Source organism: Semicossyphus pulcher, unplaced genomic scaffold (genome assembly GCF_022749685.1).
Source record: "Semicossyphus pulcher isolate SPU_LCO1_2020_fin unplaced genomic scaffold, fSemPul1.0.p SCAF_15, whole genome shotgun sequence".
Classification (NCBI taxonomy): domain Eukaryota; kingdom Metazoa; phylum Chordata; class Actinopteri; order Labriformes; family Labridae; genus Semicossyphus; species Semicossyphus pulcher.
The window spans coordinates 19,147,698-19,173,823 of record NW_027211659.1 but is presented as its reverse complement, the minus strand read 5'-3'; the positions used below and the strand labels follow the sequence as shown (position 1 = coordinate 19,173,823).

Here is a 26,126-nt window from a genome sequence, read left to right as displayed (position 1 = left end):
ACCTTGTCAGTGCTTGCATGATTGTTGAAGTGAATCCTTTCTTCTCCAGACATGTTTTTCTGACCGCGGTGAGGTTTTATTATTGATCCAGATCCAGCAGCGTCTTCTTCAAAGTCAGCTTTGCCCAGAGTTGTCAGAAGAAGGAAACTCGGCTATCCCAGGCTGGGGTGCTCCTGAGAGAAAAGCATTTTGGAGACTCAGGATGTGGTTTTAATCCACATCAAGCAACTTCAACAAACATCCTTAGTGTTATTTAAAGCAAAAAAAAAAATAGTAAAGGTATAAAAAATTAATTTGTACTCAGTAGTTAAATATCAAACTATTATTTTATTCATCCATGTCAGAACACTTTATCACAGATTTTTTACAAACCATCAAATACTAGTGAATGAAAGAAGTAAGTAATAATAATACTTAAATTGATATAGGCAATGGCAGTCAAGTGCTCTGAAGTGCAATAGTGAACTATAGCAAACCTAAACTTTAAGAAAATTCTCATCTTGGCACAATCTGTGTCTTTATCAACAAAATTACTATAAAAGAGAAACCAAATCTGTTGGCTATAGAATACACAAAGTGGATAGTTTTTAAAAAAAGTTTACAGATTTCACTGTTGTTATATAAAAGTTGCTTTTTGCTGCTTTAGGAAAATAAGACAACTATTTTCAGGAATCTCTGAACCTCTGAATCTCTAACCCGGCACCTCTCAGATTCTATTGTTTTATGAAGACTGAGAAAGTGCTCTGTTGGTTAGTGTCCATAAAGCACTGCAGAGGCAATGCTTTGCTGCTGCAGGATTCATTGTATAAGTATGGTACAATTCTGTTCTGAGCTCTGCCTTTTTCAACATGGAGCATGCGCCACTCTTTTTTAGTGCTGCATCAGGCAACCTCATACAGTGTAGTTGAAATAATTCTCCATGCAACAGAGTGTTGCACTAACAAGGTGCTTGCATGCACCAAGATAGTATCACATACCTGTAAAAGATACATCAACATCATTCATCAGCTAACATCTGAAATAAAACAATTTGATGAACACATGCATACATCCAAGTCAAGTATATGACTACTAAAACTTAAAGAGACAACATCATTATTCCTACTTGCCCTTTACAGTGTGTGTAAAGGTTGTCAGTCATCCAGGTCATTATATACAAGATTAATCCACAAGGCAACTGGACTTGGTTAAATTTGCAAGTCCAGTTTCCTTTTAGAATAAATGATCTCCCTATCAGTTTCCCCAACAAAGTCTATAGGGGCATCTCAATAAATTAACCATATCGTTCAGGTACTTTGAAGGTGGCCTCATACATTGAATTTATTTTCTGTACTTGTGAATGACCACAAGTCATCTTGATGCTTGTGACCTCTAAGTCATCAACCTGGATGAAAAAAGTAGAAAATGCAAAGATAAATTGCTGAAACACTGAAATATACATCACAGCTTACATTTGAAGCCAGCTTCTGTTCTCCTGGTTCCTGCATCCTCTGTCGTTATATAGCCTGTTACTGCTATTGAGGTGCACTCTCCCCAAACAGTGAGAAAAGGAATGGCCTGAAACAAAAAATAAAAAAATGGAATATGATAAAAGCATTTTAGCATATCTCTACTACATTCACAAGTCAGACGGAATACATTTTCATTCCTCTGTGCACTTCTCCTGTGTGTAGTCTTGAATGCCAATAGTTAATTTTCAATCTGAAATACCAACCTTTCCCTTTTTTGTTATTAGACAATGAGTTAACTGCATTATTATTCATATCTGATTGCCATTTTAATAATGATAAAATAACTGTAATTATCATTTCCAAATCTGTCATGCAGACCAGCTAACTTTGGGCCATTGTTTCCATCTCCCCAGAGTTGTTGCAAACAGCCAAAAAGAAATGCATTACTCAAACGTGTTGGAGATACAGGAACAGGATACTACTCAGTGAAGATTGATGGTGGAGTTTGACGACAGGGAGTAACCTCACATGACACACCGGGGGTGATTAAGACACAGTGGGGGATGATTGAGTGACTGACCTTAACTTTAGTCAGTTTGATCACACTGAAGGAATGACTGGCTGCTACAATTAGAGCAGAGACAGTGGAATGTTTTGAAAATCGGAACTGGGATGAACATGTGACTGCTGCCATATTGCAACGAGAAATGCTCCCCAGCCCGCAAGGCCCACGAGGAAGCCATACCTGTAGCCTAAAAGATGTACTTTCAATTTCAGTCTATATCTCCTTTCGAGAGATTGCCTTGTGGGCCCACCACCTGCAAGGAAAGGCATATGGGTCGGGTGCAATGCAAACCGGGCAGCAGGCAAAGGCGGGGGCCTTGGGGTGCTGATCCGCGGCAGCACTTTCGGTTGGCCTCAAAGAAGTTCTGGCAAACTGTTTGAATACTCAGGAAGGGGAAGCAGGGATTGGCTCAAGCTGTTTTTAACAGGGGTGGAGAACTGTTAACCCGGACTGAGGATATTGTGGAGCGGTGGAAGGAACACTTTGAGGAAATCCTGAACCCAGCCAAAACGTCCTCTGATGAGGAGGCAGAGTCTGAAGTTCCAGGGGAAGCCTTATCTATATCTGTGGCAGAGGTCGCGGAGGTAGTCTAGAAGCTCCTCAGTGGCAAGGCGCCAGGTGTGGATGAGATTCACCCTGAGATGCTAAAGGCCCTGGATGTTGTTGGGCTGTCATGGCTGGCACGCCTCTTCAATGTCACGTGGAGGTCTGGGACAGTACCTGTGGAATGGCAGACCAGGGTGGTGGTTCCCATTTTCAAAAAGGGGGTGTGTCCCAACTATCGGGGTATAACACTACTCAGCCTCCTGGGTAAAGTTTATTCCAGGGTGCTTGAAAGGAGGCTCCGGCCGATTGTCGAACCTCGGATACAGGAGGAACAATGCGGATTCCGACCTGGCCGTGGAACAGTGGACCACCCTCTCCTGGCAGGGCTGCTTAGGGGGGCATGGGATTTTGCTCATCCAGTCTACATGTGCTTTGTGGACTTGGAGAAAGCTTATGATCGTGTCCCCCGGGTGGTCCTGTGGGGGGTACTGCGGGAGTATGGGGTACTGGGGCCGTTGGTACGAGCCATCCAGTCGGCCTCCAGCAGGCATTGGGGCGGTTTGCAGCCGAGTGTGACGCGGTTGGGATTAGAGTCAGCACCTCCAAGTCTGAGGCCATGGTTCCCTGCCAGAAACCAGAAGATTGCCCCCTCCGGGTGGGGAGTGAGTCTTTGCCTCAAGCGAAGGAGTTCAAGTACCACGGGGTCTTGTGCACGAGTGAGGGTAAAATGGATCGTGAGACTGACAGTGGATCGGTGCAGCATCAGCAGTAATGCAGGCGTTGTACCGGACTGTGTTGGTGAAGAGGGAGCTGAGCCTGATGGCAAAGCTTTCAATTTACCAGTCGATCTACGTTCCAACCCTCACCTATGGTCACGAGCTTTGGGTAGTGACCGAGAGAATGAGATCGCGGATACAAACGGCCGAAATGAGTTTCCTTCGGAGGGTGTCTGGGCTCAGCCTTAGAGATAGGGTCAGGAGCTCGGAGATCCGGGGGGAGCTCGGAGTAGAGCCGCTTCTCCTTCGCGTCGAAAGGAGCCAGTTGAGGTGGTTCGTGGGCGCCTCCCTTTGGAGGTTTTCCAGGCACGTTCAACTGGGAGGAGACCCCGGGGCAGACCCAGAGCTCGCTGGAGGGATTATATATCCTGTCTGGCCTGGGAACGCCTCGGAATCACCCAGGAGGAACTGGAAAATGTTGCTGGGGAAAGGGACGCTTGGGTCACCTTGCTGAGTAGGCTGCCACCGCGCCCCGGCCCCGGATAAGCGGAAGATAATGGCATATTAAGGCTCTACATGTAGCCTTTGTCTGCTCCTTCATCAAAACGTGCTTTGCTGTTTCATATTGTTCCGTGCAGAATTGAAAGATCATCGACAACCCTAAAATGTCTGCTAAGTAAGGTGGCCTTACGAAGCTGGATGGAATAAACAGTATGGGCATGATTTATCTCACGATGCGCTAGATTGAGAAAAAAAAGTAATAATTAATCTACTATTAAGCACATCCAATTAACATTTAAACTTCATTATTATGAAAGTTGACATGGTTTTATTTGGCACATTACTGCATCTTCACCAAAGAGTTTTTCAACTCCTCTAGACGAGAGAAGTGCATTTTTACCACTTGTTGCAGGTTAAGGTGCAATGTCCTCCCCCATGCTATAAATATGTTTTGGTTCTTCAGAATTAGTAAAAGAGATGATTAAGAATGGAAAACTGTCTTATATGTCTAAAGCACTCATTGAAACAGCAAAGCACGTTTTGATCTTCTCTCGCTGCTTTAAGCGTCTTTTGACAAACATAGAATATTAAACGCTATATGACATAAAACAGTATTAAGCACATCCAAATTAACATTTAAACTTCGTTATTATGAAAGTTGGAGTTGTTTTATTTGGTACATTACTGCATCTTCACCAAAGAGGAACATATGCTGTTTTTCAACTCCTCTAGACGAGAGAAGTGCATTTTTACCACTTGTTGTAGGTACAGGTGCAATTTCCTCCCCCATGCTATAATAATGTTAAGCTTATTCAGAATTACTAAAAGAGATGATTAAGAACGGAAAACCGTCTTATATGTCTTAAAGGCACTTATTGAAACAGCAAAGCACGTTTTGATCTTCTCTCGCTGCTTTAAGCGTCTTTTGACAAGTATAGAATAATACACGCAAAATGACATGAATCCAATATAAAGCACACCCAAATAACATTTAAACTTCATTATTATGAAAGTTGACATGGTTTCATTTGGCACATTACTGCATCTTTACCATAGAGGGACATATGCTGTTTTTCAACTCCTCTAGACGAGAGAAGTGCATTTTTACCACTTGTTATAGGTAAAGGTGCAATGTCCTCCCCCATGCTATAAACATGTTTTGGTTCTTCAGAATTACTAAAAGAGATGATCTAGAAGAGATAACTGTCTTATATGTCTTAAATGCACTCACTGAAACAGCAAAGCACGTTTTGATCTTCTCTCGCAGCTTTAAGCGTCTTTTGACAAACATAGAATATTTAACGATATATGACATAAAACAGTATTAAGCACATCCAAATTAACATTTAAACTTCGTTATTATGAAAGTTGGAGTTGTTTTATTTGGTACATTACTGCATCTTCACCAAAGAGGAACATATGCTGTTTTTCAACTCCTCTAGACGGAAGAAGTGCATTTTTAACACTTGTTGTAGGTACAGGTGCAATGTCCTCCCCCATGCTATAATAATGTTAAGCTCATTCAGAATTACTAAAAGAGATGATTAAGAACGGAAAACCGTCTAATATGTCTTAAAGGCACTTATTGAAACAGCAAAGCACGTTTTGATCTTCTCTCGCTGCTTTAAGCGTCTTTTGACAACTATAGAATAATACACGCAAAATGACATGAATCCAATATAAAGCACATCCAAATAACATTAAAACTTCATTATTATGAAAAGTTGACATGGTTTCATTTGGCACATTACTGCATCTTTACCAAAAAGGGACATATGCTGTTTTTCCACTCCTCTAGACGAGAGAAGTGCATTTTTACCACTTGTTGTAGGTGAAGGTGCAATGTCCTCCCCCATGCTATAAAAATATTTTGCTTCTTCAGAATTACTAAAAGAGATGATTTAGAAGAGAAAACTGTCTTATATGTCTTAAATGCACTCACTGAAACAGCAAAGCACGTTTTGATCTTCTCTCGCTGCTTTAAGCGTCTTTTGACAAACATAGAATATTAAACGATATATGACATAAAACAGTATTAAGCACATCCAAATTAACATTTAAACTTCGTTATTATGAAAGTTGGAGTTGTTTTATTTGGTACATTACTGCATCTTCACCAAAGAGGAACATATGCTGTTTTTCAACTCCTCTAGACGAGAGAAGTGCATTTTTACCACTTGTTGTAGGTACAGGTGCAATGTCCTCCCCCATGCTATAATAATGTTAAGCTTATTCAGAATTACTAAAAGAGATGATTAAGAACGGAAAACCGTCTTATATGTCTTAAAGGCACTTATTGAAACAGCAAAGCACGTTTTGATCTTCTCTCGCTGCTTTAAGCGTCTTTTGACAAGTATAGAATAGTACACGCTATTTGACATGAATCCACTATTAAACACAACCAAATAACATTTAAACTTTATTATTATGAAAGTCGCCTTGTTTTCATTTGGCACATTACTGCATCTTTACCATAGAGGTACAAGTGGTACTAGTCAATTTTTCTCAATTGTCATTTATTTTCTACCAGTGAAAATGAGCTACCCTGGCTTTCATATGAGTTACCTCACTTTTAATACAGTGAAAGTGGTATTACTCAATTTCCCTCAATTTTCTAGCTGTCAACACCGCACAATTCAAACGCACGTACGTGTAGGCTAGGACTTTTGTGATTCACATGAGTCGTGTTTGTGTGTGTGTGTGTGTGTGTGTGTGTGTGTGTGTGTGTGTGTGTGTGTTGCAATTTTTCAATATGTCAAAGGATTATGACTACCAGAGATAAAACAGTATATTGACAAACTCAGTATTAGGGCTGCACAATATTGAAAGAAAAATTTACATTGCAATTTATACTTTTTCTGCGATATAAAGATAGAGATGCTGCAAGTATTTTTTCTGTCTTGTCTTTGTTCAGTATTTCTTACAATTTGCCGGTAACTATCCCCGTGAGAGTAACATATTAGACACAGAATCCTACAGCATATGTTGGCTGCGGACCCATGTAGCAACACTCTGAAAATGCATAGGAAGAGAAGCAAAAAGGTTCCCTTTAACTGCTGAATCGGACTCATTTGCCAGCTGCTTGCAATAATTATTTTCCCCAGTAGGTGTCAGTAGCAGCTTTGGTATATTATCAACTGGTTCTGAACTCCCAGTTAAGCAGGAAAAGTCCAGTCGGAAAGCATTAGACCATCGGGTTAACAAGCTGGTTTTTTAATCATTAGTTATTATTTTTTCACCCTATACCTGTTTCATCCAAGGGAACTAAAAAGAAAGCATCATTACATCAGCAGATGGGTGATCACATTTTTATTTATTTATTTTATATGTTACATTTCAGTCAAAATTGAGCAGGTGATCACAGTTTTAGTTTTGCTTTTTTTAATATACAAAATATTAATGACTAAGCAGACTGACATGAAAGGTCACAGAATAATTAGTAGTCTTATTTTCTTTATTGCGTACATATTCATAGACTAAGTAAGCAGAAGCAGCAATCTCGCTGAACGCCGAGAAGGCGTTCGATAGGGTCCAGTGGGAATATCTTCTTTCCACATTCAGTCGGTTTGGATTCGGCACTCATTTTATTAAACACATCAAACTTATCTACACTGACCCAACTGCCTCAGTTTACACTATCTCGGTCTCCTCTGATTACTTCCCTCTCTTCAGGGGGACTAAACAAGGATAGCCCACTACTTTTTGTCTTTGCAATAGAACCCTCCAAGAACTCTCCATAGCTCTCATGTGCAACAATGCTATACAGGGTATTACACGCGGTGGCCTAACACATACTGTCTCACTCTACGCAGACGACTTGTTATTATATGTCACCAACCCTGTCCCAACCATACCTGAAGTCCTCAGAGTCCTGGAGGAATTTGGAAAAATATCAGGATACAAACTTAATTTCAATTAACAAGAAAGCTGAAGAATTTCCCAATCTGCCATTTAAACTCACAGCTGACTTTTTCACATATCTGGGGGTAAAAATAACCAAATCTTATCAACAGACTATTTAAAGCAAATTTTAGTACACTACTCTTTTAGAACAGTGTGAAAAGGATATTAAACACTGGTCTATTTTACCCTCATCTCTTATTGGGAGAACAAATTCTGTAAAGATGAATATTGTTCCAAAGTTTTTATATTTGGTTCAAGCGATACCTAAGCGATTTTTGACACACTCTCAAAGTCTTACGGCTGCATGGTTGTGCCCTCTCCTACAATTGGTATCTTCGGGGTATCCCTAGTTTCAGCTGGTACAAATTTCTCTCCTTACTTTCATAAAGTCATTGCCTTTTCCTCTCTAGTAGCTAGACGTTCAATTCTATTCAAATGGAAGGATGTAATCCCTCCATCACACAACCAATGGATAAAAAATGTGATGCAGAACATCAAGCTGGAAAAAATCTGATGCACCCTTAATGGAACTATCAGCAGATTCCACAAAACCTGGGACCCGTCTATGAACTTTGTGAATAATTTATCTGGCCTGGAACTATGAACTTTCATCCCCTCAGGTGGTCTCTCCTATTAATGCTTAAGAACAGAATGCACCTTATTTTTTAATTTAACTCTTTTTAAATGTTATTTATTTATATACTTTTGTTTAATCATTTTCATCTCTTTTATTGTTAAAAAAATTGTTCTTTTTCCTTGTTTGTAAGCCTTTGTCTGTGGGAGTTTTGAAATGTTTAGTTTTGTGTCTTTGAGAAAGCTGTTTGTCGATGATAGGGGTGTTTGGGTTGTAGTTTGTCCATACGTATGCTCTTGTTGAGGTATATCAATGTTTTGTTCTGCAATGCAAAATCTGTTACAAATAAAGTGTTAAAAAAAACAAAAAAGCAAGCTGATTTTATTATAAGACTGTCTTTTTGTTATGTTTGCAGTTGCAGTAGCTGTATACTATCATGATTACTTATTCAAAAAGGTATTATGTTTAAGAGCTCATAGAACTCATAGGTATTACGTTTAAGATCTCATATTACCCCTCTAGAATATTGCATTCCCTGGATGCAGGCCTGCTTGCGGTACCTTAAGTCTATGAGAGTAGTACGGGAGCCTTCAACTGTCAGGCCCCCCCACCCTGAGTCTCGTTCTGCTCAAGGTTTCTGCCTGTTAAAAGGAAGTTTTTCCTTGCCAATGTGCCGAATGTTGCTAAATGCTACTGATGGTGATTCATGTTGGATCTCTCTCTAAATAGCATAACAAAGAGTATGCTCTAGACCAACTCTTTTTGTAAAGTGTCTTGAGAGAACTTTGGTTATGATTTGGCGGCATACAAATAAAATTTGATCTGAATTTCATTTGATTGATAATGAAATAATACCATTAAGGATGATTGTATTGATTGTCATTTCAAATTTGTTAGGGTTATTTGGGGAAAACTGACAGCCCTTTTTAGCTTGCACATTGAGGAGCTGTAATGCATTTAACCTTAACTTTAAGAAAACCTTGTATATTTTTATATATATAACTTCAGCATTTTTCACTCATATTTTCACCACTTCAGATGGCAGATTTTCTTTCCACCTCATTTTCCCTTCAGTAAAGACGGCCTGAAATAGGCTGTACAAGTCATTTACAACATATTTGACAATGTGGCAGACTTATCCAGTCTGAAAATGCTTCAGCACCACCCATCAAAAACATGAACCAATGAGGAGTGGTTCGACACTCAAAAGTTTATCAAATCAAAAACACAGACAACCCTGAGCTCAGCCTCCAATACTGGGGAACACTATGAACATACAGAGGAACACTCAGAAGTAAAAAAGAACAGCATGACAGGCACCAACTAGATCTATCGAAGAGTCCATTGACTCTAATGACTTCTGGAAGAAATGGCACTCTTTCACCAAACCACACAAAGAAGAATTAGCTGTTCAAAATGGTGAAATCCGGAAAAAACAAAGACAATCATAACCCTTTAAACTATCACATAACTGAACCTGAGCTACTGGCCAAAATCCAGGCCCTGCAGCTGTGGAAAGCCAGCGGTCCTGACTGTATTTTAAATGAAATGCTGAAATTTAGCGAAGCACATGTGTCAGCCACAACCTGGGAAGGTTATTCTGCAACATCCTAAACAGCCGACTGCAAGACTTCCTCAGTGAGCACAATGTCCTGAGCAACAGTCAGATTGAATTTACACCAACACATCGAACTGCAGACCACATCCATACCCTCAACAGCCTCATTAAAAAACACGGCCGCAAAAACAAGAACAAAATCTTCTCCTGTTTTGTAGGCTTTAAAAAAAGCATTTGATTCGATTTGGCATTATGTTCTGTTCTTAAAATTAATTGAGAAGGTGTAGGAATTCATGACATCAATAAAGCATGTGTACACATATGAAACATGCTGTAAAAATTGAGAAACAGAGTTCTTTTACCAAAGAAGAGGGATGAAACAGGGCTGCAGTCTCAGTCCCACCCTCTTAAACATTTATACTGATGAATTGGCTAAATCATTGGAACAGTCTGATATCCCTGGTCTCACCCTGTCTGACACACATCAAATGCCTACTGTTTGCAGATGATCTGATATTGCTGGCTCCATCTAAGGGGGCATTTCAACAGGAACTGGATCACCTCCAACCCTTCTGTCAGGGCCCTGACAGTTAATTTAGACAAAAGAAGAATAATGATATTCCTGAAACGACCAAGGGGTCAGGGAAGTTTTTTCAGTTTTTATTGGGCCCCACTTGACATAGACTAATTTCCATTTTTCATTAGAATAAAAAAAGAGCTATCAAATGTTATAAACACCTCAAAACAAGTGACCCCAACTCGTACCATCACAAAGCACTGCAATGCCAAGAGGAGAACATGGAGAACATGGAGAACACCGTCAGCCAGCTAATCCTGAGGCTCAGCTCCTCTAACAGGCGTCAGGACAGCCCTCACACAATCCGGACCAACCACATGATAGATAAAGAAAAACAACATGACAACAACTATTGGACATGTAGCACAAACAGAGCAGCAAATTGCTGTGTTATTCGGCTCTAAACAGACAGTACACAGTGGCACTGTGACTGATGAGACTATAACCAGGTACAGACTCAGCGAACACAGCCTGTGTCTACCGAGACAGGTAGACACAGAGGCACCAGGCTCCAGAGAGGACAGACTGTGTCAGCTCTGTCCACACAGACAGTTGGAGACAGAGACACACTTCCTGCTACACTGCAGCAAATATGAACATATCTCGGAGAAATCAAATACAGCAGCCAAGCTGCAGAAAGATATGTCCAACATTTTCTACTGTTATCAACTCTTGCATGCATTGGAGTCCCTGTTAACAGTGAAAAACAGATTGGCAGCTGTGTCATAAGCACGGGTCCTAACGCAGGTTGACGAGGCATCGCTTCATCCAATTATATTGTTATCAGAATTATGCATGGGGACAATTCATCAGTAGCTTTATACTGATATTTTCCGGACATATACGAACATTTTCCCGCGCGCCTATGAAGTTTTGTTTCAGCTCAGTTGAGAGGATTCAAAGGTCCGGAGCCATGCAAGTTAGGCGGTGAGGAGTACGCAGAATTGGAGCAGACCAGCTGTTTTGCCTGAACAAGACGAGAGGTAGGGGTGCAGGGGTGCAGAGAGAAGCCTTGGAGGCGGGCTGGAGCTTTCATCCCCATTAACAACTTAGAAACGGTAGCCTATTTGTATCTCTGCTACTTTTTTGGCCATTGGCTTTTTCCTAAACTTTTGATTATGTGGGCAAAATCCACATTAGGGTGGGCTGAGCCCACACTTGCCCATAGCTGCGAGGCCGTCTTAGTATGGTAATTATGATCTCATCTCACCGAGCGTATCTTTTGACTAATAAGCTACCTACCTAATAAGTCATCTCTACCATATACACAGAGGTGAAAGTAACGAATAACAAGTACTCACATTACTGTAATTTAGTTGCTTTTTCGTGTACTTGTACTTTTTAGAGTATTCTTTAAAGTCAGTTATTTTACTTTTATTTAAGTAGGCTATGTTTTAAATGAGGCAAAGTCATTTGCTACAGATATACATCCATCCGTTAGCTACTGAGTTAAATATTTATCTACGGATATTGCGAGCTAGAAATAAAAACGGACTTGGACCAAACATCAATCAAATGCATCACATCACATCACATCCAAAACAGGCGAATCAGATCAAATTGTCATGCATCGCGTCAAAAAAAGCGGTGCTGGTTGAAGCCAAGAAGGAGAGCAGGTCTGCAACTACGAGCCCGACGCATAACGTGAGTGATGGGACAGAAGAGAGTTCGGATGATCTTGTTTCTTAGAAATGTAGGCAATTGTATATTAGAAATGGGAAAAATGGGATTATATAAAAACGCTTGTTTTTTCTGAATGATGTTTTTTTTTCTTCTAAAAGCAGCATGTTCCTTTCACTGAGTTAATGTTATTTTATGGTATAAATTTCATGTTGTAACTGTTTTTCCCGCTTCGCCGTTCAGTGACGTTTGATAAAGAAAAAAAAAGAAAAACCAACTATTTTTACTTGCGTCGTGGTTTTCTTTCTGAGTTTCTTTGAGAATTTTCTGTGATACAGAGCATGCTGATTTTTTTTTTCTCACCGGGGGAGGTCGCGAGATGCATTCCAAAAAACAAATAAAAATGTAACATGATTAAAAAATGGCATATTTTATCCATTATTGTCAAGATACATTCAAAATAGTAGTTACATTTGAAATATAACAAAGCGCAAAAAAAGTGTCCCTGAGGTAATTGCGACTGATTAACAGCATCGTTTCAGCAGGTCAATTTACAACAGCACAGGAAATGCAGCGCCATGTGAACGTAGGTAGGTACATTCTCAGCACACCAGCTAAATACCTTATCTTAGGCTTTAAGCTACTATGAAACGTTGGTTAATACTAACCAAAGAAGAAGCGGAGAGACCAGCGAGGAGGCCAGCGGAGCAGGAGAGATCAGCGGAGGCGGAGAGCGGACAAGCACCACCATCAGCAAGGGCGTAAAGACCTCTGAGACCACCGTGGTAATATCCATCATCAGTCGGAGCAGCTCTTCTCCAGGTGTCGAAAATATCAAGATGAATGCAATATGTATCTGCATGTGTCATCGTCAACAAACTTCAACACCTAACATGTGTTGCATGCGCCGGGGTACTTGCACTTGAAAGCCTAAAGCCTGTGAAAAGGCTACAGACACTGGAAAACCAAGCATCCCTCACTTGCTGCTAAACCAGTTGTTTTTTTTCCGCCGAAAGGAGCAAGAGTTGTAAGGCCAAAAAGCCCTTATGAAACAAACAACAATCCCAGCCAAAGCTCAAATGGCATCATAATGATGCGCCATATTTAATTGCACAGGCACAAAAGCTACACAATCGAGGAAACATGAATCAAACCCGCTGCTGTAGCAATAAGTCAGTTAATGTAAGTGCAGTTTTGACGGAATTCTTAATGCTGTTTTGCACCGCGCTGGAGGGGACGTGCACAGGTGAGGACATGTTAATTAAACTTGACAATAAACTTTGGGACGATTGCATTGGTGTGTATACAGACAGTGCTGGAGCAATGCTGGGGTAGAAAGGACTGAAGCAAGAGTCTTACAAGTGGCACCTCACGTAAATTTCAGACACTGTATTATTCACAGACAGCGCAAATTGAAATGGGCACGATTCATATGGTTTCTATAAGATGGAAGACTCCATGGAGGAAAATGCACTGAATGTTAACACAGTGAACAAGTCTATATCATTACGCAACCTCCAGTTCCTCCTGGAACACTTTAACAAGTATTTTCCAGAGGAAACCGATACGACTGAATAAGATCACCATTCACTGTTACGCGGGAAAATCATCTGACATCAGACCTGGAGGATGCATCAGTTGAACTGTCAAGTGGCCGAACGTTACAGACACCGTTTAATACCAAGATGCTGCTGAGACGCTGAGTTCCGGATTTCCGTCGACAGGGAATACACGCAGCTATCCAAGATCGCTATGGATGTCCTGATGCCCTTTGGCTCTAACTTCTTATGTGGAAAGACTTTTTGAGCACTGACTTGCATGAAAAAAAACAAAAAACAGTTCGGCACGAAACATGGATGATGATCTCCGAGTGGCCGTCTCCAAGATTAAACCCACAATGGGCTTGCTCTGCTCCATGCATTGTGCCCACCCATCTCATTAGGTCTGTCTAATGTTGAAGCAATGTGTAGAAAAATGAATTCTAAAATGTAATTTTGCACTTGAAAGCAACAATGTAGGTGTCGCTGCTCTTCACGCACACAGACATCACCTTATTAAATATTGTATTCAGTGCTACATGGAAATTACTTGTATTCTGCATTCTCTTGAATATTCAGATAGTAACAAGTTTTTCTTTAACTGTCATTCCCTCCCACACACAGCCCAGCTGTCACTTGACACGAAAATTATCACAAGCGACATTGTAAGCAAACCCTCAACAAGAACGATGTGATCAACAAAGCTTTTTAAAAAATCTTTTAATGCTTTTCTTCACCTTGTCAGTGCTTGCATGATTGTTGAAGTGAATCCTTTCTTCTCCAGACATGTTTTTCTGACCGCGGTGAGGTTTTATTATTGATCCAGATCCAGCAGCTTCTTCTTCAAAGTCAGCTTTGCTCAGAGTTGTCAGAAGAAGGAAACTCGGCTATCCCAGGCTGGGGTGCTCCTGAGAGAAAAGCATTTTGGAGACTCAGGATGTGGTTTTAATCCACATCAAGCAACTTCAACAAACATCCTTAGTGTTATTTAAAGCAAAAAAAAAATAGTAAAGGTATAAAAAATTAATTTGTACTCAGTAGTTAAACATCAAACTATTATTTTATTCATCCGTGTCAGAACACTTTATCACACATTTTTTACAAACCATCAAATACTAGTGAATGAAAGAAGTAAGTAATAATAATACTTAAATTGATATAGGCATGGCAGTCAAGTGCTCTGAAGTGCAATAGTGAACTATAGCAAACTTAAACTTTAAGAAAATTCTCATCTTGGCACAATCTGTGTCTTTATCAACAAAATTACTATAAAAGACAAACCAAATCTGTTGGCTATAGAATACACAAAGTGGATAGTTTTTAAAAAAAGTTTACAGATTTCACTGTTGTTATATAAAAGTTGCTTAATGCTGCTTTAGGAAAATAAGACAACTATTTTCAGGAAAAGACAATGTGCTGAGAAACCCTGCATGTTTTTCTATTTGTGGTTGAATTGCTCTCTACTTTCCTTCTGAGAGCCAAAGACCTTTCAATCCCACGGTGCCAGGAGTGTTTAGCCAGAGCATTTCAGACAATCCAATTGTCATGGTGTTTTTAGGAAAGTCTTGATGCTTTTCAAAGTAAAGCGGCACCTCTCAGATTCTATTGTTTTATGAAGACTGAGAAAGTGCTCTGTTGGTTAGTGTCCATAAAGCACTGCAGAGGCAATGCTTTGCTGCTGCAGGATTCATTGTATAAGTATGGTACAATTCTGTTCTGAGCTCTGCCTTTTTCAACATGGAGCATGCGCCACTCTTTCTTAGTGCTGCATCAGGCAACCTCATACAGTGTAGTTGAAATAATTCTCCATGCAACAGAGTGTTGCACTAACAAGGTGCTTGCATGCACCAGGATAGTATCACATACCTGTAAAAGATACATCAACATCATTCATCAGCTAACATTTGAAATAAAACAATTTGATGAACACATGCATACATCCAAGTCAAGTATATGACTACTAAAACTTAAAGAGACAACATCATTATTCCTACTTGCCCTTTACAGTATGTGTAAAGGTTGTCAGTCATCCAGGTCATTATATACAAGATTAATCCACAAGGCAACTGGACTTGGTTAAATTTGCAAGTCCAGTTTCCTTTTAGAATAAATGATCTCCCTATCAGTTTCCCCAACAAAGTCTATAGGGGCATCTCAATAAATTAACCATATCGTTCAGGTACTTTGAAGGTGGCCTCATACATTGAATTTATTTTCTGTATTTGTGAATGACCACAATTCATCTTGATGCTTGTGACCTCTAAGTCATCAACCTGGATGAAAAAAGTAGAAAATGCAAAGATAAATTGCTGAAACACTGAAATATACATCACAGCTTACATTTGAAGCCAGCTTCTGTTCTCCTGGTTCCAGCATCCTCTGTCGTTATATAGCCTGTTACTGCTATTGAGGTGCACTCTCCCCAAACAGTGAGAAAAGGAATGGCCTGAAACAAAAAATAAAAAAATGGAATATGATAAAAGCATTTTAGCATATCTCTACTACATTCACAAGTCAGACGGAATACATTTTCATTCCTCTGTGCACTTCTCCTGTGTGTAGTCTTGAATGCCAATAGTTAATTTTCAATCTGAAATACCAACCTTTCCCTTTTTTGTTATTAGACAATGAGTTATCTGCATTATTATTCATATCTGATTGCCATTTCAATAATGATAAAATAACTGTAATTATCATTTCCAAATCTGTCATGCAGACCAGCTAACTTTGGGCCATTGTTTCCATCTCCCCAGAGTTGTTGCAAACAGCCAAAAAGAAATGCATTACTCAAACATGTTGGAGATACAGGAACAGGATACTACTCAGTGAAGATTGATGGTGGAGTTTGACGACAGGGAGTAACCTCACATGACACACCGGGGGTGATTAAGACACAGTGGGGGATGATTGAGTGACTGACCTTAACTTTAGTCAGTTTGATCACACTGAAGGAATGACTGGCTGCTACAATTAGAGCAGAGACAGTGGAATGTTTTGAAAATCGGAACTGGGATGAACATGTGACTGCTGCCATATTGCAACGAGAAATGCTCCCCAGCCCGCAAGGCCCACGAGGAAGCCATACCTGTAGCCTAAAAGATGTACTTTCAATTTCAGTCTATATCTCCTTTCGAGAGATTGCCTTGTGGGCCCACCACCTGCAAGGATAGGTATATGGGTCGGGTGCAATGCAAACCGGGCAGCAGGCAAAGGCGGGGGCCTTGGGGTGCTGATCCCCGGCAGCACTTTTGGTTGGCCTCAAAGAAGTTCTGGCAAACTGTTTGAATACTCAGGAAGGGGAAGCAGGGATTGGCTCAAGCTGTTTTTAACAGGGGTGGAGAACTGTTAACCCGGACTGAGGATATTGTGGAGCGGTGGAAGGAACACTTTGAGGAACTCCTGAACCCAGCCAAAACGTCCTCTGATGAGGAGGCAGAGTCTGAAGTTCCAGGGGAAGCCTTATCTATATCCGTGGCAGAGGTCGCAGAGGTAGTCTAGAAGCTCCTCAGTGGCAAGGCGCCAGGTGTGGATGAGATTCACCCTGAGATGCTAAAGGCTCTGGACATTGTTGGGCTGTCATGGCTGGCACGCCTCTTCAATGTCGCGTGGAGGTCTGGGACAGTACCTGTGGAATGGCAGACCAGGGTGGTGTTCCCATTTTCAAAAAGGGGGACCGGAGGGTGTGTCCCAACTATTGGGGTATAACACTACTCAGCCTCCTGGTTAAAGTTTTTTCCAGGGTGCTTGAAAGGAGGCTCCGGCCGATTGTCGAACCTCGGATACAGGAGGAACAATGTGGATTCCGACCTGGTTGTGGAGCAGTGGACCACCCTGTCCTGGCAGGGCTGATTAGGGGGGCATGGGAGTTTGCTCATCCAGTCTGCATGTGCTTTGTGGACTTGGAGAAAGCTTATGATCGTGTCCCCCGGGTGGTCCTGTGGGGGGTACTGCGAGAGTATGGGGTACTGGGGCCGTTGGTACGAGCCATCCAGTCGGCCTCCAGCAGGCATTGGGGTGGTTTGCAGCCGAGTGTGACGCGGTTGGGATGAGAGTCAGCACCTCCAAGTCTGAGGCCATGGTTCCCTGCCAGAAACCAGAAGATTGCCCCCTCCGGGTGGGGAGTGAGTCTTTGCCTCAAGCGAAGGAGTTCAAGTACCACGGGGTCTTGTGCACGAGTGAGGGTAAAATGGATCGTGAGACTGACAGTGGATCGGTGCAGCATCAGCAGTAATGCAGGCGTTGTACCGGACTGTGTTGGTGAAGAGGGAGCTGAGCCTGATGGCAAAGCTTTCAATTTACCAGTCGATCTACGTTCCAACCCTCACCTATGGTCACGAGCTTTGGGTAGTGACCGAGAGAATGAGATCGCGGATACAAACGGCCGAAATGAGTTTCCTTCGGAGGGTGTCTGGGCTCAGCCTTAGAGATAGGGTCAGGAGCTCGGAGATCCGGGGGGAGCTCGGAGTAGAGCCGCTTCTCCTTCGCGTCGAAAGGAGCCAGTTGAGGTGGTTCGTGGGCGCCTCCCTTTGGAGGTTTTCCAGGCACGTTCAACTGGGAGGAGACCCCGGGGCAGACCCAGAGCTCGCTGGAGGGATTATATATCCTGTCTGGCCTGGGAACGCCTCGGAATCACCCAGGAGGAACTGGAAAATGTTGCTGGGGAAAGGGACGCTTGGGTCACCTTGCTGAGTAGGCTGCCACCGCGCCCCGGCCCCGGATAAGCGGAAGATAATGGCATATTAAGGCTCTACATGTAGCCTTTGTCTGCTCCTTCATAGACAGTGTATTGTTCCGTGCAGAATTGAAAGATCATTGACAACCCTAAAATGTCTGCTATGTATGGTGGCCTGACGAAGCTGGATGGAATAAACAGTATGGGCATGATTTATCTCACGATGCGCTAGATTGAGAAAAAAAGTAATGGTTCATTACTGCATCTTTACCAAAGAGGGACATATGCTGTTTTTCAACTCCTCTAGACGAGAGAAGTGCATTTTTCTACCACTTGTTGTAGGTATGTCCTCCCCCATGCAATAATAATGTTAAACTTATTCAGAATTACTAAAAGAGATGATTAAGAACGGAAAACTGTCTTATATGTCTTAAAGGCATTTATTGAAACAGCCAAAGCACGTTTTGATCTTCTCTCGCTGCTTTAAGCGTTTTTTGACAAACATAGAATATTAAACGCTATATGACATAAAACAGTATTAAGCACATCCAAATTAACATTTAAACTTCATTATAATGAAAGTTGACATGGTTTTATTTGGCACATTACTGCATCTTTGCCAAAGAGGGACATATGCTGTTTTTCAACTCCTCTAGACGAGAGAAGTGCATTTTTACCACTTGTTGTAGGTACAGGTGCAATGTCCTCCCCCATGCTATAATAATGTTAAGCTTATTCAGAATTACTAAAAGAGATGATTAAGAACGGAAAACTGTCTTATATGTCTTAAAGGCACTTATTGAAACAGCCAAAGCACGTTTTGATCTTCTCTCGCTGCTTTAAGCGTATTTTGACAAATATAGAACAATACACGCAAAATGACATGAATCCAACATTAAGCACATCCAAATAACATTCAAACTTCATTATAATGAAAGTTGACATGGTTTTATTTGGCACATTACTGCATCTTTACCAGAGAAGAACATATGCTGTTTTTCAACTCTTCTAGACGAGAGAAGTGCATTTTTACCACTTGTTGTAGGTGAAGGTGCAATGTCCTCCCCCATGCTATAATAATGTTAAGCTTATTCAGAATTACTAAAAGAGATGATTAAGAACGGAAAACTGTCTAATATGTCTAAAGCACTCATTGAAACAGCAAAGCACGTTTTGATCTTCTCTCGCTGCTTTAAGCGTCTTTTGACAAATATAGAACAATACACGCATAATGACATGAATCCAACATTAAGCACATCCAAATAACATTTAAACTTTATTATGAAAGTTGGAGTTGTTTTATTTGGTACATTACTGCATCTTCACCAAAGAGGAACATATGCTGTTTTTCAACTCCTCTAGACGAGAGAAGTGCCTTTTTACCACTTGTTGTAGGTGAAGGTCCTCCCCCATGCTATAATAATGTTAAGCTTATTCAGAATTACTAAAAGAGATGATTAAGAACGGAAAACTGTCTTATATGTCTTAAAGGCACTTATTGAAACAGCCAGAGCACGTTTTGATCTTCTCTCGCTGCTTTAAGCGTATTTTGACAAATATAGAACAATACACGCAAAATGACATGAATCCAACATTAAGCACATCCAAATAACATTTAAACTTTGTTATTATGAAAGTTGGAGTTGTTTTATTTGGTACATTACTGCATCTTCACCAAAGAGGAACATATGCTGTTTTTCAACTCCTCTAGACGAGAGAAGTGCATTTTTACCACTTGTTGTAGGTACAGGTGCAATGTCCTCCCCCATGCTATAATAATGTTAAGCTTATTCAGAATTACTAAAAGAGATGATTAAGAACGGAAAACTGTCTTATATGTCTTAAAGGCACTTATTGAAACAGCCAAAGCACGTTTTGATCTTCTCTCGCTGCTTTAAGCGTATTTTGACAAATATAGAACAATACACGCAAAATGACATGAATCCAACATTAAGCACATCCAATAACATTTAAACTTCATTATAATAAAAGTTGACATGGTTTTATTTTGCACATTACTGCATCTTCACCAAAGAGGGACATGTGCTGTTTTTCAACTTCTCTCGTTGAGAGAAGTGCATTTTTACCACTTGTTGCAGGCTAAGGTGCAATGTCCTCCCCCATGCTATAAAAATGTTGAGCTTATTCAGAATTACTAATAGAGATGATTAAGAAGAGAAAACTGTCTAATATGTCTTAAAGGCACTTATTGAAACAGCAAAGCACGTTTTGATCTTCTCTCGCTGCTTTAAGCGTCTTTTGACAAGTATAGAATAATACACGCAAAATGACATGAATCCAATATAAAGCACACCCAAATAACATTTAAACTTCATTATTATGAAAGTTGACATGGTTTCATTTGGCACATTACTGCATCTTTACCAAAGAGGAACATATGCTGTTTTTCAACTCCTCTAGACGAGAGAAGTGCATTTTTACCACTTGTTATAGGTAAAGGTGCAATGTCCTCCCCCATGCTATAAACATGTTTTGGTTCTTCAGAATTACTAAAAGAGATGATTTAGAAGAGAAAACTGTCTTATATGTCTTAAATACACTCACTGAAACAGCAAAGCACGTTTTGATCTTCTCTCGCTGCTTTAAGCGTCTTTTGACAAACATAGAATATTAAACGATATATGACATAAAACAGTATTAAGCACATCCAAATTAACATTTAAACTTCGTTATTATGAAAGTTGGAGTTGTTTTATTTGGTACATTACTGCATCTTCACCAAAGAGGAACATATGCTGTTTTTCAACTCCTCTAGACGAGAGAAGTGCATTTTTACCACTTGTTATAGGTAAAGGTGCAATGTCCTCCCCCATGCTATAAACATGTTTTGGTTCTTCAGAATTACTAAAAGAGATGATTTAGAAGAGAAAACTGTCTTATATGTCTTAAATACACTCACTGAAACAGCAAAGCACGTTTTGATCTTCTCTCGCTGCTTTAAGCGTCTTTTGACAAACATAGAATATTAAACGATATATGACATAAAACAGTATTAAGCACATCCAAATTAACATTTAAACTTCGTTATTATGAAAGTTGGAGTTGTTTTATTTGGTACATTACTGCATCTTCACCAAAGAGAACATATGCTGTTTTTCAACTCCTCTAGACGAGAGAAGTGCATTTTTACCACTTGTTGTAGGTACAGGTGCAATGTCCTCCCCCATGCTATAATAATGTTAAGCTTATTCAGAATTACTAAAAGAGATGATTAAGAACGGAAAACTGTCTTATATGTCTTAAAGGCACTTATTGAAACAGCCAAAGCACGTTTTGATCTTCTCTCGCTGCTTTAAGCGTTTTTTGACAAATATACAACAAAACACGCAAAATGACATGAATCCAATATTAAGCACATCCAAATAACATTTAAACTTTATCATAATGAAAGTCGGCGTGGTTTCATTTGGTACATCTTTACCAAAGAGGTACAAGTGGTACTAGTCATTTTTTCTCAATTTTCATTCATTTTCTAACTGTGAAAATGAGCTGGCTGTCAGTATGAGCTACCTTACTGATAATACATTGAAAGTGGTATTACTCAATTTCCATTAATTTTCTAGCTGTCAATACCGCACAATTCAAATGCACGTACGTGTAGGCTAGGACTTTTGTGAATCACATGAGTCGTGTTTGTGTGTGTGTCGCAATATTTCAATATGTCAAAGGATTATGACTACCAGAGATAAAACAGTATTTTGAAAAACTCAATATTAGGGCTGCACAACATTGAAAGAAAAATTTATATTGCAATGTATTCTTTTTTCTGTCTTGTCTTGGTTCAGTATTTCTTACAATTTGCCGGTAACTATCCCCCGTGAGAGTAACATATTAGACACGGAATCCTACAGCATATGTTGGCTGCGGACCCATGTAGCAACACACTGAAAATGCGTGGGAAGAGAAGCAAAAAGGTTCCCTCTAACTGCTGAATCGGACTCTTATTACAGCATTGTGCTAGCTGCTTGCAATAATTATTTTCCCCAGTAGGTGTCAGTAGCAGCTTTGGTATATTATCAACTGGCGCCAGCCGGAAAAGCATAAGACCATCGGGTTAGCAGCAAAACAAGCTGATTTTTTATTATTAGTTATTAATTTTTTCACCCTTTACCTGTTTCATCCAAGGGAACTAAAAAGAAAGCATCATTACATCAGCGGTAATGATCCTTCCGCTGGTTCACCTATGGAAACCTTGTTACTTATTCTTATTTTTTTTATTTTTTCATAGCATTTCAGTAAAGACTGAGCAGACTGCAGATGGGTGATCACTGTTTTATGTATTTATTTTATATGTTACATTTCAGTCAAAATTGAGCAGGTGATCACAGTTTTAGTTTTACTTTTTTTAATATACAAAATATTAATGACTAAGCAGACTTACATGAAAGGTCATAGAATTATTTTCTTTATTCCATACATATTCATAGACGAAGTAGACATTGGGTAATAGGCAAATAGGCAGAAGTCTAAGCCCCCCCCCCCCGTCTGTCTAAAGGCATATATAGGCCTATATATAGATATATATATATATATATGTATAAATATATATACATATATATAGATATATATATGTTTTATTCATTACTTGTATTTGTTTTTTGTACGTTTAATATCTGATTTGTGCATTCATCTATGTTTTGTATTGCTTAAATGGGAATGGGATTTACATATATGAACTAGATAGTTTCAGTGGCACACAGTAATTCATATCCAGTCCCAGGTAGGAGTGATGTGAAAATAATGAGTTGGAATGTAAAAGGGCTTAAACATGCAGTCAAAAGAGAGAGGGTTCTCTCACACTTAAAACATATCGGGGTAGGCATAGCATTCTTACAGGAAACCCACCTTCAGAATAAAGACCACTTTAGGATTCACAAAGACTGAGTAGACTGGGTTTGTTCAAGGCAGACAGTCCTATTTCAATGTGAGACGATTGTTTAACATAATCTACACGAAATCCCACACTCCATCCCCGGAAGCGGTAATCTCGCTCAGCGGCGAAAAGGTGTTTGATGGTTTGGTTTTGAGTGGGAATATCTTCTTTCCACACTCAGTTGGTTTGGATTCTGCCCTAATTTTATTGAACACATCAAATGTATCTACACTGACCCAACTGCCTCAGTTTACACTAACTCTGTCTCCTCTGAGTACTTCCCTCTCTTCAGGGGGACTAAACAAGGAGATCCATTGAGCCCACTACTTTTTGTCTTAGCAACAGAACAACTCCATAGCTCACAGGTGCAACAATGCTATACAGGGTATTACACGTGGTGGCCTAACACATACTGTCTCGCTCTACTTAGACGACTTGTTATTATATGTCACCAACCCTGTCTCAACCGTACCTGAAGTCCTCAGAGTCCTGGAAGAATTTGGAAAAATATCAGAATACAAACTTAATTTTAATAAAAGTGAATACTTCCCCATAAACAAGAAAGCTGAAGAATTTCCCAATCTGCCATTTAAACTCACAGCTGACTTTTTCTCATATCTGGGGGTAAAAATAACCAAATCTTACTACAGTTTATTTAAAGCAAATTTTATTCCTCTTTTAGAACAGTGTAAAAAGAATATTAAACGCTGGTCTTTTTTTTACCCATATCTCTTATTGGGAGAACAAATTCGTAAAGATGAATATTGTTCCAAATTTTTTATATTTGGTTAAGGGATTTTTGACACACTCTCAAAGTCTTCCGGCTGCATGGTTGTGCCCTCTCCTACAATTAGTATCTTCGGGGTATCCCTAGTTTCAGCTGGTACAAATTTCCCTCCTTACTTTCAGAAAGTTATTGCCTTTTCCTTTCCAGTAGGTAGACGTTCAATTCTATTCAAATAGTTCATAGTTATCTTTATTATACTACTTTGTAAAATATCCCCCTGGTGTCTAGTCCTTATTGTGTAAATTGGGATAAATGTAACAACGGTCAAAAGTACAATGTATTATTGGTCATTAAGATAAGCTTGCATCTAATCAGAACTTAGCACAATAAATCTGGTTCTGTGTTTGTTGTGTTTTTAATATATCATTTGTTGATTGATCCTGTTAATATTGTGACACTAAAAATATATACACATAGGACTTAATCATTTTAAAACAGCTCTCACCCACTTGGAAAAACCTTATACCAACAGTATGTCGGGATGCTGTTGATGTCAGCTTAACATTTCATTCCATCAACACTGAGAGCCTACACCTTATTCCTGGTCAGGAAGACTTAGCAGTACAGAACCATCTGGGTACAACAGACTCCCTCAATAACTGTTATCATTGCACAAGAGAAGGCATTCTGACATACAGCTGCACAGTCTGGTAGTCCAGCAGCACCGAGGCTTGCCCTTTCACATTCAAGGAATATGAAGGGGCTTGGTTCTTATTGTTCAGATTAAAATGAATGTTAAAGTGGTCACTGCACGATGTATTACGTATTTGCCATAAGATAACCCTGTGTCTAATCAGAACATTGAGTAACAGTGAGACAGACACTATTGTATTTTTAACTATATGAATTCATTCAGAGTTCTTCCACTTTTAAAAACTATTGCTCATTAACTCATTCATACCCTTTGATAATAGAATAGATACTAAGAAATTAAAGAATGTAACTCAACATTGATACTACATTATGACTAATGCTACAAATGCTGTAACTCAACATTGATACTACATTATGACTAATGCTACAAATGCTTACAAATAGACATTGCGAAGTACAAATCAATGTCACTGCTGCAGATTAAAGAACAAACAGCTCAACCAGGGTTCAGCAGGTTTCCCCAAAGATTCTGGCCAAGCAGATGGTCGCACACATGCCACAATGCACAAGCAAAGGAGTTAGTTCAGGACTTGGAATCTGACTTCATCAAGTCACAATAGTCAATAGCTTATAAAGATAAATAAAATTCTGTTAAACTTACCAAAGCTGCTCATCTTTTGAATGAGTCCATCCCTCGAAAAAGGCTTTTTCAGTGTATCCGTTTCTTCTTCTCCTTAAGCCATGTAAAAAAAGAACAATGGTAAATACAAATCCACACAAAAAAAAGTGCTACCTACCCTAACTGCTGTCAGCTTAGTGACCTTCAGAACGGTTTTAAGACATGGCAGTTAGGTAGTTAGACCTAACAGGCAGTTAGGTCCATACGGTTCTTGTCAAATAATAGAGCAAGAGAGAAATTCGTTATACTCTGAAAACCACCCTCACATAAGGGGAGAAATTGGCAAATCTCTAAGAGTTTGTGTGCAAGGGAAACTGTTAATGTATTGTTTCTGCATAACGACGGCGGATTTCAGTCATTCTTCTATAAACCGGGCTCTCCTTCCACTGTGCCCCTGCAGAAGTGGAGTGAAGCAGGTGTATGTGGAGGCAGCCCCACGTCTTCCAGCATTTCTCACCAGATCGGTAACAAACCGCAAGCAGCATCATGATTTAAAGAGACGAGGGAAACAATATCTTGCCGTCTCACAGTCCCATAAACGTTATTTCAGAAAAAAAATCAGTGGGACAACAAATAAAACTTAGAGCATAAAATATATTTTAAATTATTTAAAATAAAATAATTGTATTCCTTCCTGGTCCTGACGGCCCACATTTTGGTACACACTGTACTGCCACTAACAGTAATTTTATTAACTATAATCTACAAACATCTAGACATTCTTATAAAGGGTAGCTTACATACAACTTCATTTAAAAAGCCCTAAGTCTACAATACTCCTACACTAGATCCAAATTAAAGACTGACCGCCTTATAAACAACTTGCCGACTAACGGTGACTAACTGCGCAACAAGCAAGATCAAAAAGATACACATGCACCTGCATTTCAAAGATCAAAGATGTTTGCAAACAAGTGCCCGGCTTTGCCCTTTTGCCCCCCCCCCCCTGTG

At 39.9% G+C, this 26,126-nt stretch overlaps 1 long non-coding RNA gene across 1 annotated transcript; it reads right to left on the bottom strand.

Annotated features, from left to right (window-relative positions):
- Positions 1 to 1,456: 1,456 nt before the first annotated feature.
- LOC138592863 (uncharacterized) lies at positions 1,457 to 25,281 on the bottom strand. The gene is made up of 4 exons (XR_011308228.1): positions 25,158 to 25,281; positions 15,890 to 15,995; positions 14,287 to 14,457; positions 1,457 to 1,557 (listed from the first exon to the last, which is right to left on the bottom strand). It is a non-coding gene; the product is annotated as an uncharacterized lncRNA (long non-coding RNA).
- Between the last annotated feature and the right edge of the window lie 845 nt (positions 25,282 to 26,126).